The sequence below is a fragment of the Ursus maritimus genome, unplaced genomic scaffold (assembly GCF_017311325.1).
Source record: "Ursus maritimus isolate PB19 unplaced genomic scaffold, ASM1731132v1 scaffold_6, whole genome shotgun sequence".
Lineage (NCBI taxonomy): Eukaryota > Metazoa > Chordata > Mammalia > Carnivora > Ursidae > Ursus > Ursus maritimus.
In genome coordinates this window covers 24,845,604-24,858,307 of record NW_024426774.1, presented here as the reverse complement: position 1 = coordinate 24,858,307, position 12,704 = coordinate 24,845,604, and the positions used below count along the sequence as shown (strand labels likewise).

The following is a 12,704-nucleotide window of genomic DNA, read 5'->3' as shown; positions in this document are numbered from 1 at the left end:
GGCTAATGGGAATTGAGTTGGGGATATGTTTAATTTGGGTTTAGTGGGATATATTTGTTTTGTTCTCAGTTATTTCTGTGTATAGTTAAGCCATTTCCAGCAATCCTGGTATAGGAATGGCTTCTGGAATACTCTATTGGCCATTGAACTGACTTAATCTGGCATCATAACGTATAGGTACAGGACAAAAGGTCATAGGCCAATATGAATATTTTCTACAGTGCTTGCCATCAGAAGTATGTGGATGGTGGAAGAGAAACAAACTTTGAAAAATATGGAGTCAGAAGCTAATCTGTAGGAATTTCTTCCATATCTTATAGGTTTTATATGAAAGAAAATTAACAGTTTTTTCCTAAATTTGACAATAATCCTAAAAATTTATGGGACATCATCAATAACAGAATTAGGAAACTGAAAGAAACTTTCAAAAATATTAGTTAAAACCTCCCAGAAATTTTGATCAACGAAGCTAAGGGAAAGACTGAATTATCTTTCTGTTCTCTCTGTAGAAAATAATATTATAAAGACATTATCATATGAAGAGATGATCAAAGAGTATGCAGGCAAAAAAATCGCAAGAAAAAATATTATAGAGGTGTGTCAGGCAGTTAAATACTAAAAACATTGTGTAATGTTTCTGTATATTATGACATTCTGGTATTTTCTGCTTTGAAACTTTTGTGCTCTGTGTTATTTCTTATGAACACAAAATATTGTGTTCACGGTTTTGTATTATTTTCCTTAAAGAATTCCTCTCTCCAGGTTGTGTGAGCTTTAGGTCATGTGTGCATTTGAAGGTGGGGGTGTGGGAGAATGTGGTGCAAATTTCTATTTGAGGGCTTAAAGAGAGGGGAAAATGTCTGGAGTGAAGACTGTATAGCTGGGCTGGAGAGTCAACAGAGGAAGAGAATGAAGGGGCAGGAGAGCTGCTTAGTTGTGGCTGAATAGAGTTATCTTTATTTGTGATATGGAGAACAATGGATTATAGATTTTGAGTGGGCAGTGTAGATCAATGTCAGATTAAGATTTAAAAAATGGGGGCGCCTGGGTGGCTCAGTCATTAAGCGTCTGCCTTTGGCTCAGGGCATGGTCCCAGGGTACTGGGATTGAGCCCTACATCAGGCTCCATGCTCTGCTGGGAGCCTGCTTCTTCCTCTCCCACTCCCCCTGCTTGTGTTCCCTCTCTCACTGGCTGTCTCTCTCTCTCTGTCAAATAAATAAATAAAATCTTAAAAAAAAAAAGATTTAAAAAATGGATCTGACAGCTGATAGTAGGACTACAGCTTGCTCCTCTGGCAGAATTTCAGGAATCCTTTGATGACTCATTAACATGTCATCCTGAGGTGATCTCACTTTTCGCTGGGCTTTTGCCTTGTCCATCACTGCTTTATCTTTTGTTGACACACCTGCACTTACAATGTTGGGATTCACAGTTTATGAGTCATCTGCTGTTGTTCCACTAATGTACATCTTTGTGCAGCCTCCTCCATGGGGATAGGTCTCTTTTCTCTCTTGGGGTGATCTGAAGGCAGACATGTTATCTGATCTCAATTAGTGTTCTTAAAGCATTTTTTTTTAATGTTCAGTTAGCCAACACATAGTACATCATTAGTTTTTGATGTAGTAGTGTTCAACAATTCATTAGTTGTGTATAACACCCAGTGCTCATCACAACACATGCCCTCCTTAATACCCATCACCTGGCTACCCCATCCCCCCAACCCCCTCCTTCTGTAATCCTCAGTTTGTTTCCCCCAGAGTCCGGAGCCTCTCAGCTGGGGCAGCTTCTTTCTTCTGGGGCAGTGTCTCGGCAAAGTTTTGGGACCAGCCCTGCTAGTGAGTAGAGAGAAAACACCCTGTTTGCCTCTTGGCAGTCCTTTGCCTCTAGGCAGTCTAGGAAACCAACCCAGTGGGTGGCACAGTGGGTAAGTCTTTGAAATACAAAGGGCAGCTATTGCTTCAACAATACACTGAATGGAGACTGATGACTGAACTCATAGTCCATCTGGATTACTAAACTAGCTCTTGATAAGGTTGCTGGAAAGATTCTACAAATGTTGCTTCATTTGATTGGGCTCCCATTCTGAATCTGTTTATAATATTTTATTGTTTTCTTTACCAGAGAGTTCAGAGCATAAGCTTCACTCCACAGTAACACAGCTCATGAAAAACTGACAGAAGAGGAGAGTGGAGAAAGTGGATTAGATAGATATGGGATGAAGTAGTAAAAATATAGTTAAGATTTGTTCAGTGGTTAATGCGTGCCAGACATTGATAGCTTGCATACACAATACCTATCTATCTACTCTTATCTATCCATCTATATCTGGCTATATTTATCTGTCTATCTTCATCTCCACTTAGTTTTCACAGGAGCATATGAGACAGATACTCTTTTTTTGTTTTGTTAAGATTTTATTCATTTGTCAGAGAGAGAGTGTGAGCACAAGCAGGGGTTGCAGCAGGCAGAGGGGGAAGCGGGCTCCCCGCCAAGCAAGTAGCCTGATGCAGGACTCGATCTCAGGACCTTGGGATCATGACCTGAGCCAAAAGCAAACGCTTAACCCACTTAGCCACCTGAGTGTCCAGAGACAGATACTCTTACCATCTCCCTTTTACATATGAGATAACTGTGTGCCAAGGTCACACGGTAAGAAAGTGTCTGAGCCAAGATGCAGAACCAAGTATGTCTCACTCCAGATCCCATGCTCTTTACCCCCATGAGATGCTGAGAGGTTGGTAGATGAAAATGAGCTTGGGTGGGTGTAGATAGGACACCATGGTAGGTATGAAAGAGAATAAGATGGGACAACAACCCTGATATCAACTTCTGGTGACAGTTTGAGACTATATTGCAAATAATTTGTGCTACTAATAATTTGTTATTACTAATAATGCAATGTTTGTGAATGACTTACATGAAAATAAATTGGAGCTGATTTTACTATCATTCTTAATATTACTCTTACCTGGATTCTGCTATGTTCCCTTTAAGTTAGAAAGAAAGGACTGGAGTTACAGATGGGTGTTCCTTTGAAGGACTGGAGTTCCAGATGAAGTGATCCCAGGTGTACATCGGCCATCATGGAATTGAAGTGGAAACCGGGTAAGAACCACCAGAGTGAAAATGCTATATGCAGAAGGATGTTGCAACTCTTGTGCTTATGCTCTCAAATCTCCTTTCCTTTGGGTTCCAGACTCTTTTAACAGAGGTGGGATATGTTTATATCTGGGAGCAAAACTCTATGCAGAAGGTAGTTTGGCCCACGTACAGGGCAGGAACCAAAGTAGACACAGAGGTCAGAACCAGGTTGAAGCTGCTACCCATTAAGCTGTATGCTCTGAGTCACTTAGTTTTCCCCAGCTTTAGTTCCCTTATTTTAGTGGGAGTAATGGGTGATATACTTGCTTCACAGGCTTGTTGGGAGAACCAAAGGAGATTTTGATGTCACTTGTGATTGCTCTTTGAAAATCTGGTAGCAAGCAAGACCTTTAGTGGCAGTGGACTAAGGTCCCTGGAAAATGGCATCCTGACAACATGTTGGAATCCCCTTAACTCACAAGTCCTTTCCTCCTTCCGTCCCACACACTGACACACACACTCTCAGGAACCCCTCCACCCAGACCTCTGCTTCCCAAAATGCTTGAACACATTACTTTCCAAACAAAAACTATCAGGAAAATTTTAGAGGAGTTGAAGTCCCTGATAGGGCTGGGCCCCAGTTTTGGTAACATGTTGATAGGATGTTTGAGAATTAGTTCTGAAAGTCATTACTTTCCCCCTAAATGGAATTTTTCCTGGGAGGCCATAAAAATGGAAGGGATTACAATTTTTTACTAGGTTGATCAGGTTACACACATCCCATCCTCTGGCCTGATACATCACAAACAAGAAAATAATAAAAGGCATTTAAACAGAGGCTTTTTGCCAGGGGTCTTCTCAACACATCGTAAAACATTAGGACATGACAAGTAAGAGATTGGAATCAGCCGTGCGGGTAACCTAGCACTCATTCACAGCCTGTGCATTCAGGGTGGGAGAAAACTTGAAGGGCATGAGGGGTTGCATAATCAGGCCTTGTGAGCCAGCAAGAGTGTACTCCGGGCTGGGCTTCTGCCCTGAGCCTATTTGGCTGTTCTAGTGCCCTCTACGAAGGAAAATTGGAGCCTAGTTTGCTCATGGCTGCTCTGACCAGCTGCTTCAAGCCCCATCTATTCCTGATACTGAGGACATCCAAAATGCTGGGCATGACATGTTACCCAGTGCCTACAGCCCTTAGTTCAGTCTGTGAGAAGACAAGGCTGAAAGAATGATGTCATCAATAAAAGTGGAGATTTTCTTTGGAGGAAGTTGAAAAGTTTGGACTGTGATAATATTTCATACGTCGTTCAGGTTACATTTGTTGGCCCTTATTCGCAGTCCATCCCACGTGACTGGATGGGAGCTAGGAAAGAAAGGGATGCTGTCTCTCACCCCCCCCCCCAACACTGCTTTGCCCATATTTTCCCACAGCATTTACCATTGACTTGTCTTTCCACCTAGGCTATAAATCTATTGAGTGCTTGATATGTTGGGCTTCAATAAATGTTTGCCTTTATATTCTCCACCTGACCAGGCTGATTAATTCCTCTGGATTTAAAAACCATCTTCTTATTGAAAAAATTTCATCCCAAATTATATGGTCTCTCGTTGGCAGTTATCTACTTGATACATTCATGAATTTCTCATAGAAATTTCAAAGTCAAATGTAAAAACTGCCAATGGAAGTTTATTCCCCACCATCTGCCCTTCGTGACACCCACCCTTAAGTTTTCTCTTATCTCAGTGAGTGACACCACATCTACTCACTTACTCAAACTGGAAATGAGAAGTCACCTGTGGCTCTTTCCTTTCCCTGATTCAGACATTCAGTTCACCATCAAGGCATGTCCCAGATGTGTCTCAAATTCTTTCCACTTTGTTTCATTATTTTAGTCTGAGTCACCACCACCTCTCATCTGGATACAAGAGGCTCCTGAATGGTCTTCTTGTCTGTATTCTAATTCCCAACCCATCATCTCATTTTCTACATGATATTCTTTTTTTTTCTTTTTTTTCTTCACACCCCTATCTACTTCTCATCTTCCTTTGTTAGTTTAAAGCAAATCTCAGACACCTTAATTTTCATCCATAACCATTATAGATCTGTGTACATATATGCGTATGTGTCTATAGTGTAATATATATATATGCACACATATTCCTTTTTGGTAAACTTAACCACAATAGTATTATTTACTTAAAATGTAATAATACTTAAAAATACCATCAGTCACTTTTGAGACACTATTCACATTTTCAATTATATCATAAGTTTCATAGTTTTAACAGTTTTTAAAATATCAGAATCCCAATAAGATCTAAGCTTTGTGATTCTTTGATATGTCTCACAAATCTATTTTAATCTGTAGGTTCACCAATCCTCTTTTTTCCCCCTGTAATTTATTTGGTAAAGAAATCAAGTTGTTTCTCATGACTGTCTCACAGTTTGGATTTTTCTTATTGCATCTTTATGATATATTTAAACCTGTTGCTTTGTCTTTAGTATTTCTTATAGATTGGTAGATAGATCTAGAGGCTTGACCAGATTGAGGTTTGAGTTTTTAGAGATGGCTACTTCATAGTGGCATTGTGATTTTCCACTAGGGGACTTGTGATGTCTAGTTGTCTCTCTTTTTGTCATATTAGCAGACATTAATTCAATACTCAGATTCATTACTTCACTAGGAGTTATAAAATAATGATATTCAAATTTGTTATTTCTTTTTTATTAATTAGATGGGCTACATCTATAAAAAGAAATATCCTCTAATCTGCTTTTTGGAGAGCAGTGTTACCAGAATGAAAAGGAATCTTCTAACTTTGGTAATAATCTTCCCTCTGAAGACAACTAAAAAAGCTGGACAGAAAAAGAATAGTCTTAAAAGTAACAATGAGGAAAAACAGTAATGATAATTATGAGGTTGTGGTTAGCTTGAGAAAAACAGTTCAGAGAGATGAACCTCAGCTGCTTCTGCCCTTGAGGTGTTCAATGCTTGGGACAGAGGTACATTTTTGGCAGTTTAGTGTGGGAAGGAGACAAGGGTTAGAGTCTGGAGGTTGAGATCCCTAAGAGTTGCACTGTTCAAAAATGTTTTTGCCCTGGGAGCATGTGCCCATTCCAGGGAAAAGGATGAAAGACAGAGATAAGGATTGGAGTCTAGCACTCTCCAAAGGGGAAAAAACTTGAAACATTCCCTACTCAGGCCTGAGAACTCAACAGGATGTGCCTTGGGAATGGGGTTATGACTTAACCTTGGGAAGTCATCTTGGTGACTCAGAAAACCTTGGTTCCCAAAAGCTAGGGCCCTCGGGTACCTGTTAGAAGGAGAAAAAACAAAAATACCTCTTGGAAGGAGATAAGACCATCTAAGGTCATCTAAGGTCTCAAATTATTTCTGTAGGTAATTGGAAAAAAAGAAGGTCAGAAAACTATCAGAAACAATGAGCTACACCAATGGATAAACGATGTAAGCCAGAACCAGCAAAAAAAAACAGACCCCAGAGACACCAGTTTTGGAATTATCAGATATGGACTACAGAACTACTATGCTTACTAAATTCATGGAGATTAATTTGAAATGTAAACATTCCAGCAGGGAGCTAGATACTATAAAGAGTGAAACTCAATGTTTCCCTCCCAACATCACGAACAAGAAAAGGAAATTTGCTCTTGTCACTTCTATTTATCGTTGTACCAGAGGTTCTAGCAAGTGCCATTAGGATAAATAAGTAAGTAAGTAAATAAATAGCATCTGTATTGGAAAGGAAGAAGTAAAACTATCTCTATTCATAGATGCAGTGATCTTGTGTATAGAAAATCCTAAGGAACCCACTAAAAAACTATTAGGACTAAACAAATTCAGCAAGGCTGCAGAATATAAGATCAATACATAAAAATCAATTGCATTTCATGCACCAACAATGAGCATTCTCTGAAAATAAAATTGAGAAAACAATTCAATTTACAATGGCATCAAAAAGATAAAATAGATACAAATTTAACAAAGGAAGTGCAAAATTCATACACTGAAAACTACAAAAACTTTGGCTAAAGAAATGAAATAAAATCTAAATGAATGGAAAAATATTCCATGTTCATGGGTTGGAATACTTAATGTTGTTAAGATGTCAATATTCCTTAATTTTATCTACAAATTCAACACAATCTGTATCCAAATCCTAGCTGACTTTTTTCCAGAAATGGACAAGTTGATCTTAAAATTCATATGGGAATGATTAAGAGTACGCTTATCTTGATGAGCACTGAATAATATATGGAATTGTTGAACTACTATATTGTACACTTGAAACAAATATCACACTGTATGTTAACTACACTTGAATTTTAAAAAAACATGATAAATCAATTCATCTGGCAAAGCAAGGGACTCATAATAGCCAAAACAATCCTGAATAAGAACAAAGTTATAGGACTTATACTTTCTGATTTAAAACATTACTATAAAGCTGAATAATGAGGATAGACATATAGATCAATGGAACAGAATTGCAAATATAGATATAATACCCTACATTCTGGTAAATTGATTTTTGACAAAAGTGTCAAAATAATCTAATGGTAAAAGGATAATCTTTTCAAAACATGTTACTGGGACAATTGGAAATCCACATGCAAAGGAATGAATTTATACTCTCACCTCACACCATACATAAAAATTAACTCCACGTGGATTATAAAAATTAAATGTTAGAGCTAAAACTACAGAACTCTTAGAAATAATAGAAGTAAATCTTCATGGTCTTGGATTAGGCAATAATTTATAAAATATGACACAAAATGCACAAGTAAAAACACAGATAAATTGGACCTCACCAAATTTTTAAAAAAGATTTTATTTGTTTATTTCACAGAGAGAAAGAGAGCACAAGAAGGGGGAGTAGGAGGGGGAGAAGTAGGCGCCCGATGAGCAGGTAGCGTGGGCTCCATCCCAGGATCCTGGGATCTTGACCTGAGCCAAAGGCAGATGCTTGACCTACTGAGCCACCCAGGTGCCCCTGGACCTCACCAAAATTTAAAACTCTTATGCTAAAAACAGTCTCATTACAAAAGTGAAAAGACAAGCTACAGAATAGGAGAACATATTTGTTCTTTATATATTCTGGATACCAGTCCCTTATCAGATTGGCACTTTATATATTCTGGATAGCAAACTGAGAAGGGATTGGTATCCAGAGTATATAAAGAACTCTTACAACTCAATAATAAAGAGAGAAACAATCCAATTTAAGAGTAGGCATTTCTCTAAAGAAGATATATCAATTACTAATAAACACATGAAAACATGCTCCTCATCATTAGTCATTAGAGAATGAAAATCAAAAGCACAATGAGATTCCACTTTATACCCACTAGGATGGTTATAATAAAAAAGATGGATATTAAGTGTTGGAAAGGATGTAGAGAAATTGGAACCCTCATAAACTGCAGACAGAAATGTACAAGTATTTCCAACAGACCCACAGCTGAAGAAAAATTTAAAGAATATTGTTCAGTAAAAAGGAAAATGATGCCATATGGAAGCTCTGTGATGTAGCAGGAAAGGAAAGCAAAGAAGAAGGTAAATATGTAGGTGAATCTAAATGACCATTAACTATATAAAGCAATAATAATAATATCTTGTGGGGTTTTGAAACTATATGCAATCGAAATACATGACTATGTCACAAATAACTTGGGGAAGAGGAGGTAGTTAAAAGTCTAAGGTCCAAGGTACTCCAGGGTCCTTGCATTTTTCAAGGGGAAGTTAAAGGAAAGATTAACATCAGACTTTGATATGTCAAGCATGCACTAGGATAAACATTAAGAGCGTGGAAAAAGTGTGTGTAACTTGCACACTGATAGATGGAAAACAATGATAAAAAATAATCAATTCAAAGGAATGGATGAAAGGAGAGCATAAGGAACAAAGAACAGGTGGCTTAAATAGAAGGATAGAAGAAGATGATAGGCTTAAATCCAACTAGGCTAAGGCTAGGACCTAAAGGGACCAAGTGTTCCAGTTAAAAGATGAAGGTTTTTTAGATAGAATTTAAGAAATATCACTATAGGCTGTTTATAAGAGAAAGATTGAAAACATAAGGTTTTAAAACGGTTGCAAATAAATGAATGAACAAAGATACCATGGGAAAAACTGCAAGAACACTGGTGTAGCTCCTTTCAGGCAAGTAGACTTCAACATAGAGAGCATCAGAGGTGCCTGCGTGGCTCAGTTGGTTTAGCATCAGCTCTCAGCTCAGGTTACGATCCCAGGGTCCCGGGATTGAGCCCCGCATCAGGCTCCCCTGGCTCCTTTCAATTGCTTGAATGCATCAAGTCTTGGGGCCTTTGCATATGGCTGGACTAGGGTCTCCTCATCCTGCAGGTCTCAGCTCAGGTGACACCTACTCAGAGTACCTTCTCTGGCTACTCTGATTCTCCACATAAATTATAAAACCCCATTATTTTTCATCTCAGCCCTTTTTTGAAGGGATAACCTGCCTTCAGTTACAGAATATAAGCCCTATGAGGTCAGTAACCATATCTTGCTTACCATTGTATTTCCAGGATTTATAAAAATGTTGAAGGAATGAATGGGGAGGAGTGAACAAAGAAGAAAGGAGAAAGGGAGGTCGTGGAGCTAGCATGTACCTGCTCAGGGTGGTCTAAGTAGGCGTGATGAAATCTGGGGCCAGAGTAAAAGGCTTAGACTTAGGTAAGAGGTGACTCCAGGCAGGGTACGCAGGAAACCATGGAGGTTCAGGGGAAGAAGACGATCCCATGCCCAGGGCAGATCATGAGCAGCACAGAGGGAGAAGGAGAAGCAGGGTGAGCCCCCCCCAGGGGCCAGATGTGATTCTGCCTAGGCCTGGTGCTGTTCTCCATCCCTGGGTGTTTCCATTCCTGGCCTTTAATGTGATGAGAGAGCCCTGTTCTAAGAACTCTGACTAAAAGCAAAGTCCTCCTGTTTTCTCCAGCACCACATTTTGCCTGGAGTCATCAACTGTAAAACTGACTACTTGGACAAGATAATCTGTAAGGAATTCTCCAGATGTAACAGTTTATTTTTCCCTGTCTCCTCCTCCTCCTCCTCCTCCTCCTCCTCCTCCTCCTTCTTCTTCCTCTTCTTCCTCTTCTTCCTCTTCTTCTTCTTTTTCTTTTTCCCCCTCAGATCTTAATCCTTCCAGTCATGTAAGCTGGAAACCTTTAAATCATTTTTGATATTTCTCTGTTTCACCTCATCCTTACCAAGTTTTAATGGCAATTCAGTGTCTTTCCTCTTTCTGGTTTTCTTTGTAGCCTCCCTGGTCTAGACCTCATTATTTCCCACTTTCTGACTAGTCAGTCTGATTCCAGTGCAGTCCGCTCACCTTCCTGGTTCATCTTTCAAAATTACCATCTCGTTCAAATCAACTCAATATTAAAGCATTTTAAGAGAATCTCAGTGTCTCAGGATAGAGTCTGAATTCTCTGATCTTTAAGGGGCCCCAGATTTGACCCCAACCTACCCTTCCAGCCTTATCTCCCACTATTTCCCTTAAAGAAACTTCTGTCCCCTCCATACTTAGTTATCGTTTTCCTCAACACACCATGTTTTTTTCTGATTGCCACACTTTGGCTGATTCCCTTCTTCCTTCATGGGATGCCTTACTCATGCTCTTCCATCAAAATCTGGTTAAGTACTACCTTCTCAGATAATGCTTGGCCTCTTCCATGCTGACACGACACCAATTATTTATATGGTCCTCCACACAAGTTATCCTCTTGCATTTCCACCTATCCAACTCTAAGGCCCTTTTCTATGAAATAAGGTGATGACTTATTTCTATGACATAAGGGAAGATGACTTGTAAGTTTCCTTCCCACAATAATAGTCTGTAGTTGGCTGATTTCTTTGTGTCTGTGTCTTTTTCTTCATATGGATCGTAGTGCCTTTCAGTTTGCCAGATATTCTTGCGACTCTGCCACGTGTCCAGATTTGTGTTAGGCCCTGTGAGGTGGGCAGAGGTGAATAACAGAGAGCCCTGGATTCTTAAGGACCCATAATCATGTGTGGGGTGTGTATGTGGGAGTGATGGGAGATGGACAGAGAGAAACAGAGACAGATCTACTCATGAGAAACTATGACATAAGGCCAAGTAAGAAAGGTGCTATTGAAGAATTATGAAGTGGGATTGGAAAGGGGAGGAGGGAGTAATTTTGACTAGGATCATCTGGAGAGGCCCCAGAGCACAGAGGTCATGTTGCTAGACTTTGGCTGATGAATGACTGTAAGAGCAGACATGGAGTTTTGAGGAGGGAGGGTGAAAAAAAACATAATAATAAGGGCATGAGCATAGGGGTGGGAGACACAGGGAGAATCCCGGAAATTGTATGGACTTCAGTGTGGCCAACACATGGGGGACGTGGAACATTCTTCTCTGAGATAAGGTTGGAGAGGCTCTGCATCAGTGAGAGAGGCTGACTCCTCTCCTCCCACAGCCCTCTCTCTTCCCTGGCTTCACATTGGTTGCAACTCTCCACACTCACGGACCAAGTTCCTGCTTTGTTTATGTTGACAGTTTTGCCCCAGTGCCCTCCCAGGCCTCTTGCTGGCTCCTTCTTCCACCCTGGCTGCCATCGTTCCCAATGACACTCAGGCTTCAGTTCCTCCAGGAGTCCAGGCTGGGTTTGGCAGCTATGTCTGGGCTACCTTAGCATCCCTCTTGTAGCACTCACTGCTTTAATGTGATCTCCTCATGTCGTTTTCTCTACCAGTCTATGAGTGCTTCTTATTTTAGAGAAATGCCCACATTGCCAATGTGTCTTGAAGGCACAGTGTGTTGTACTAGAAGAAAGCACTGATCTAAGAGTCAGAAACTTTGAGTCCTAATCTCAAGTACCAGTTGGGAAGCATTGTCTCTGGGCAGCATTCTGGATGACTTCTGGGGTTGTTGTGGTAATACATGGAAAATCCTTAATGAGCAAGGTACTAAACAGATAGATAACCACTAGTTACTTCCTAAGTCTCACATTTAATAGCTTTTCTTTATTTCTCATCATATAGAACCTTTCTGCATTTGACAGGCTTATAATCACTGTGGCCTCTGCCTTTTATATGTTCTTATTATGTTCCAGTCCTTGGATCATTTTTCTCAATTCTCTGGTTCTTGTTTTTCCACCCACATCCTAAGTGCTCTTTCATTAGCATTATTTCTTCCTGTTTCCAGGTTTAACTGGAAGCTTCTATGGCTTCTATTTCCAGTTATAGGCTGATGAATCCTTGGTCTTTATCATCCAGGCTGACCTCTCTCCTAAGCTTCACATCCTTCTTTCCAACCGTATGCTCACTATCTCCACCTGTGATTTGTCCCTTAGGCACTTTGGAACTAAGATGTCTCAAAAATAACTTCTCATATTAAATCTGGACTTTCTCTTCCGTGTTTCTATGAATGGCACTCTCCACTCTATGAGTCAAGCTAGAAACTTCAGACACATCTTTAGCTTTTTGTCTTCTTCAACAGCGGCAATGTGATGGAAAAGAAGGGGAAAAATAGAGATGGGAGTTTGGGAGGCAAATCCTTCAGTAGGACAAAGAATACAAAGGGAAACAGGGAGAGGCTGAGTGGTGAAGGAAGGTAGGCA

The 12,704-nt window shown here is 39.9% G+C and overlaps 1 long non-coding RNA gene across 1 annotated transcript in view; it reads left to right on the top strand.

Moving 5' to 3' along the window:
* Positions 1–2,564: 2,564 nt before the first annotated feature.
* Positions 2,565–12,704, top strand: part of LOC103671604 — a 32,952-nt gene continuing 22,812 nt past the window's right edge. The window contains exon 1 of the long non-coding RNA XR_570978.1: positions 2,565–3,106. This is a non-coding gene — a long non-coding RNA (uncharacterized LOC103671604). The remainder of the gene's footprint in view (positions 3,107–12,704) is intronic.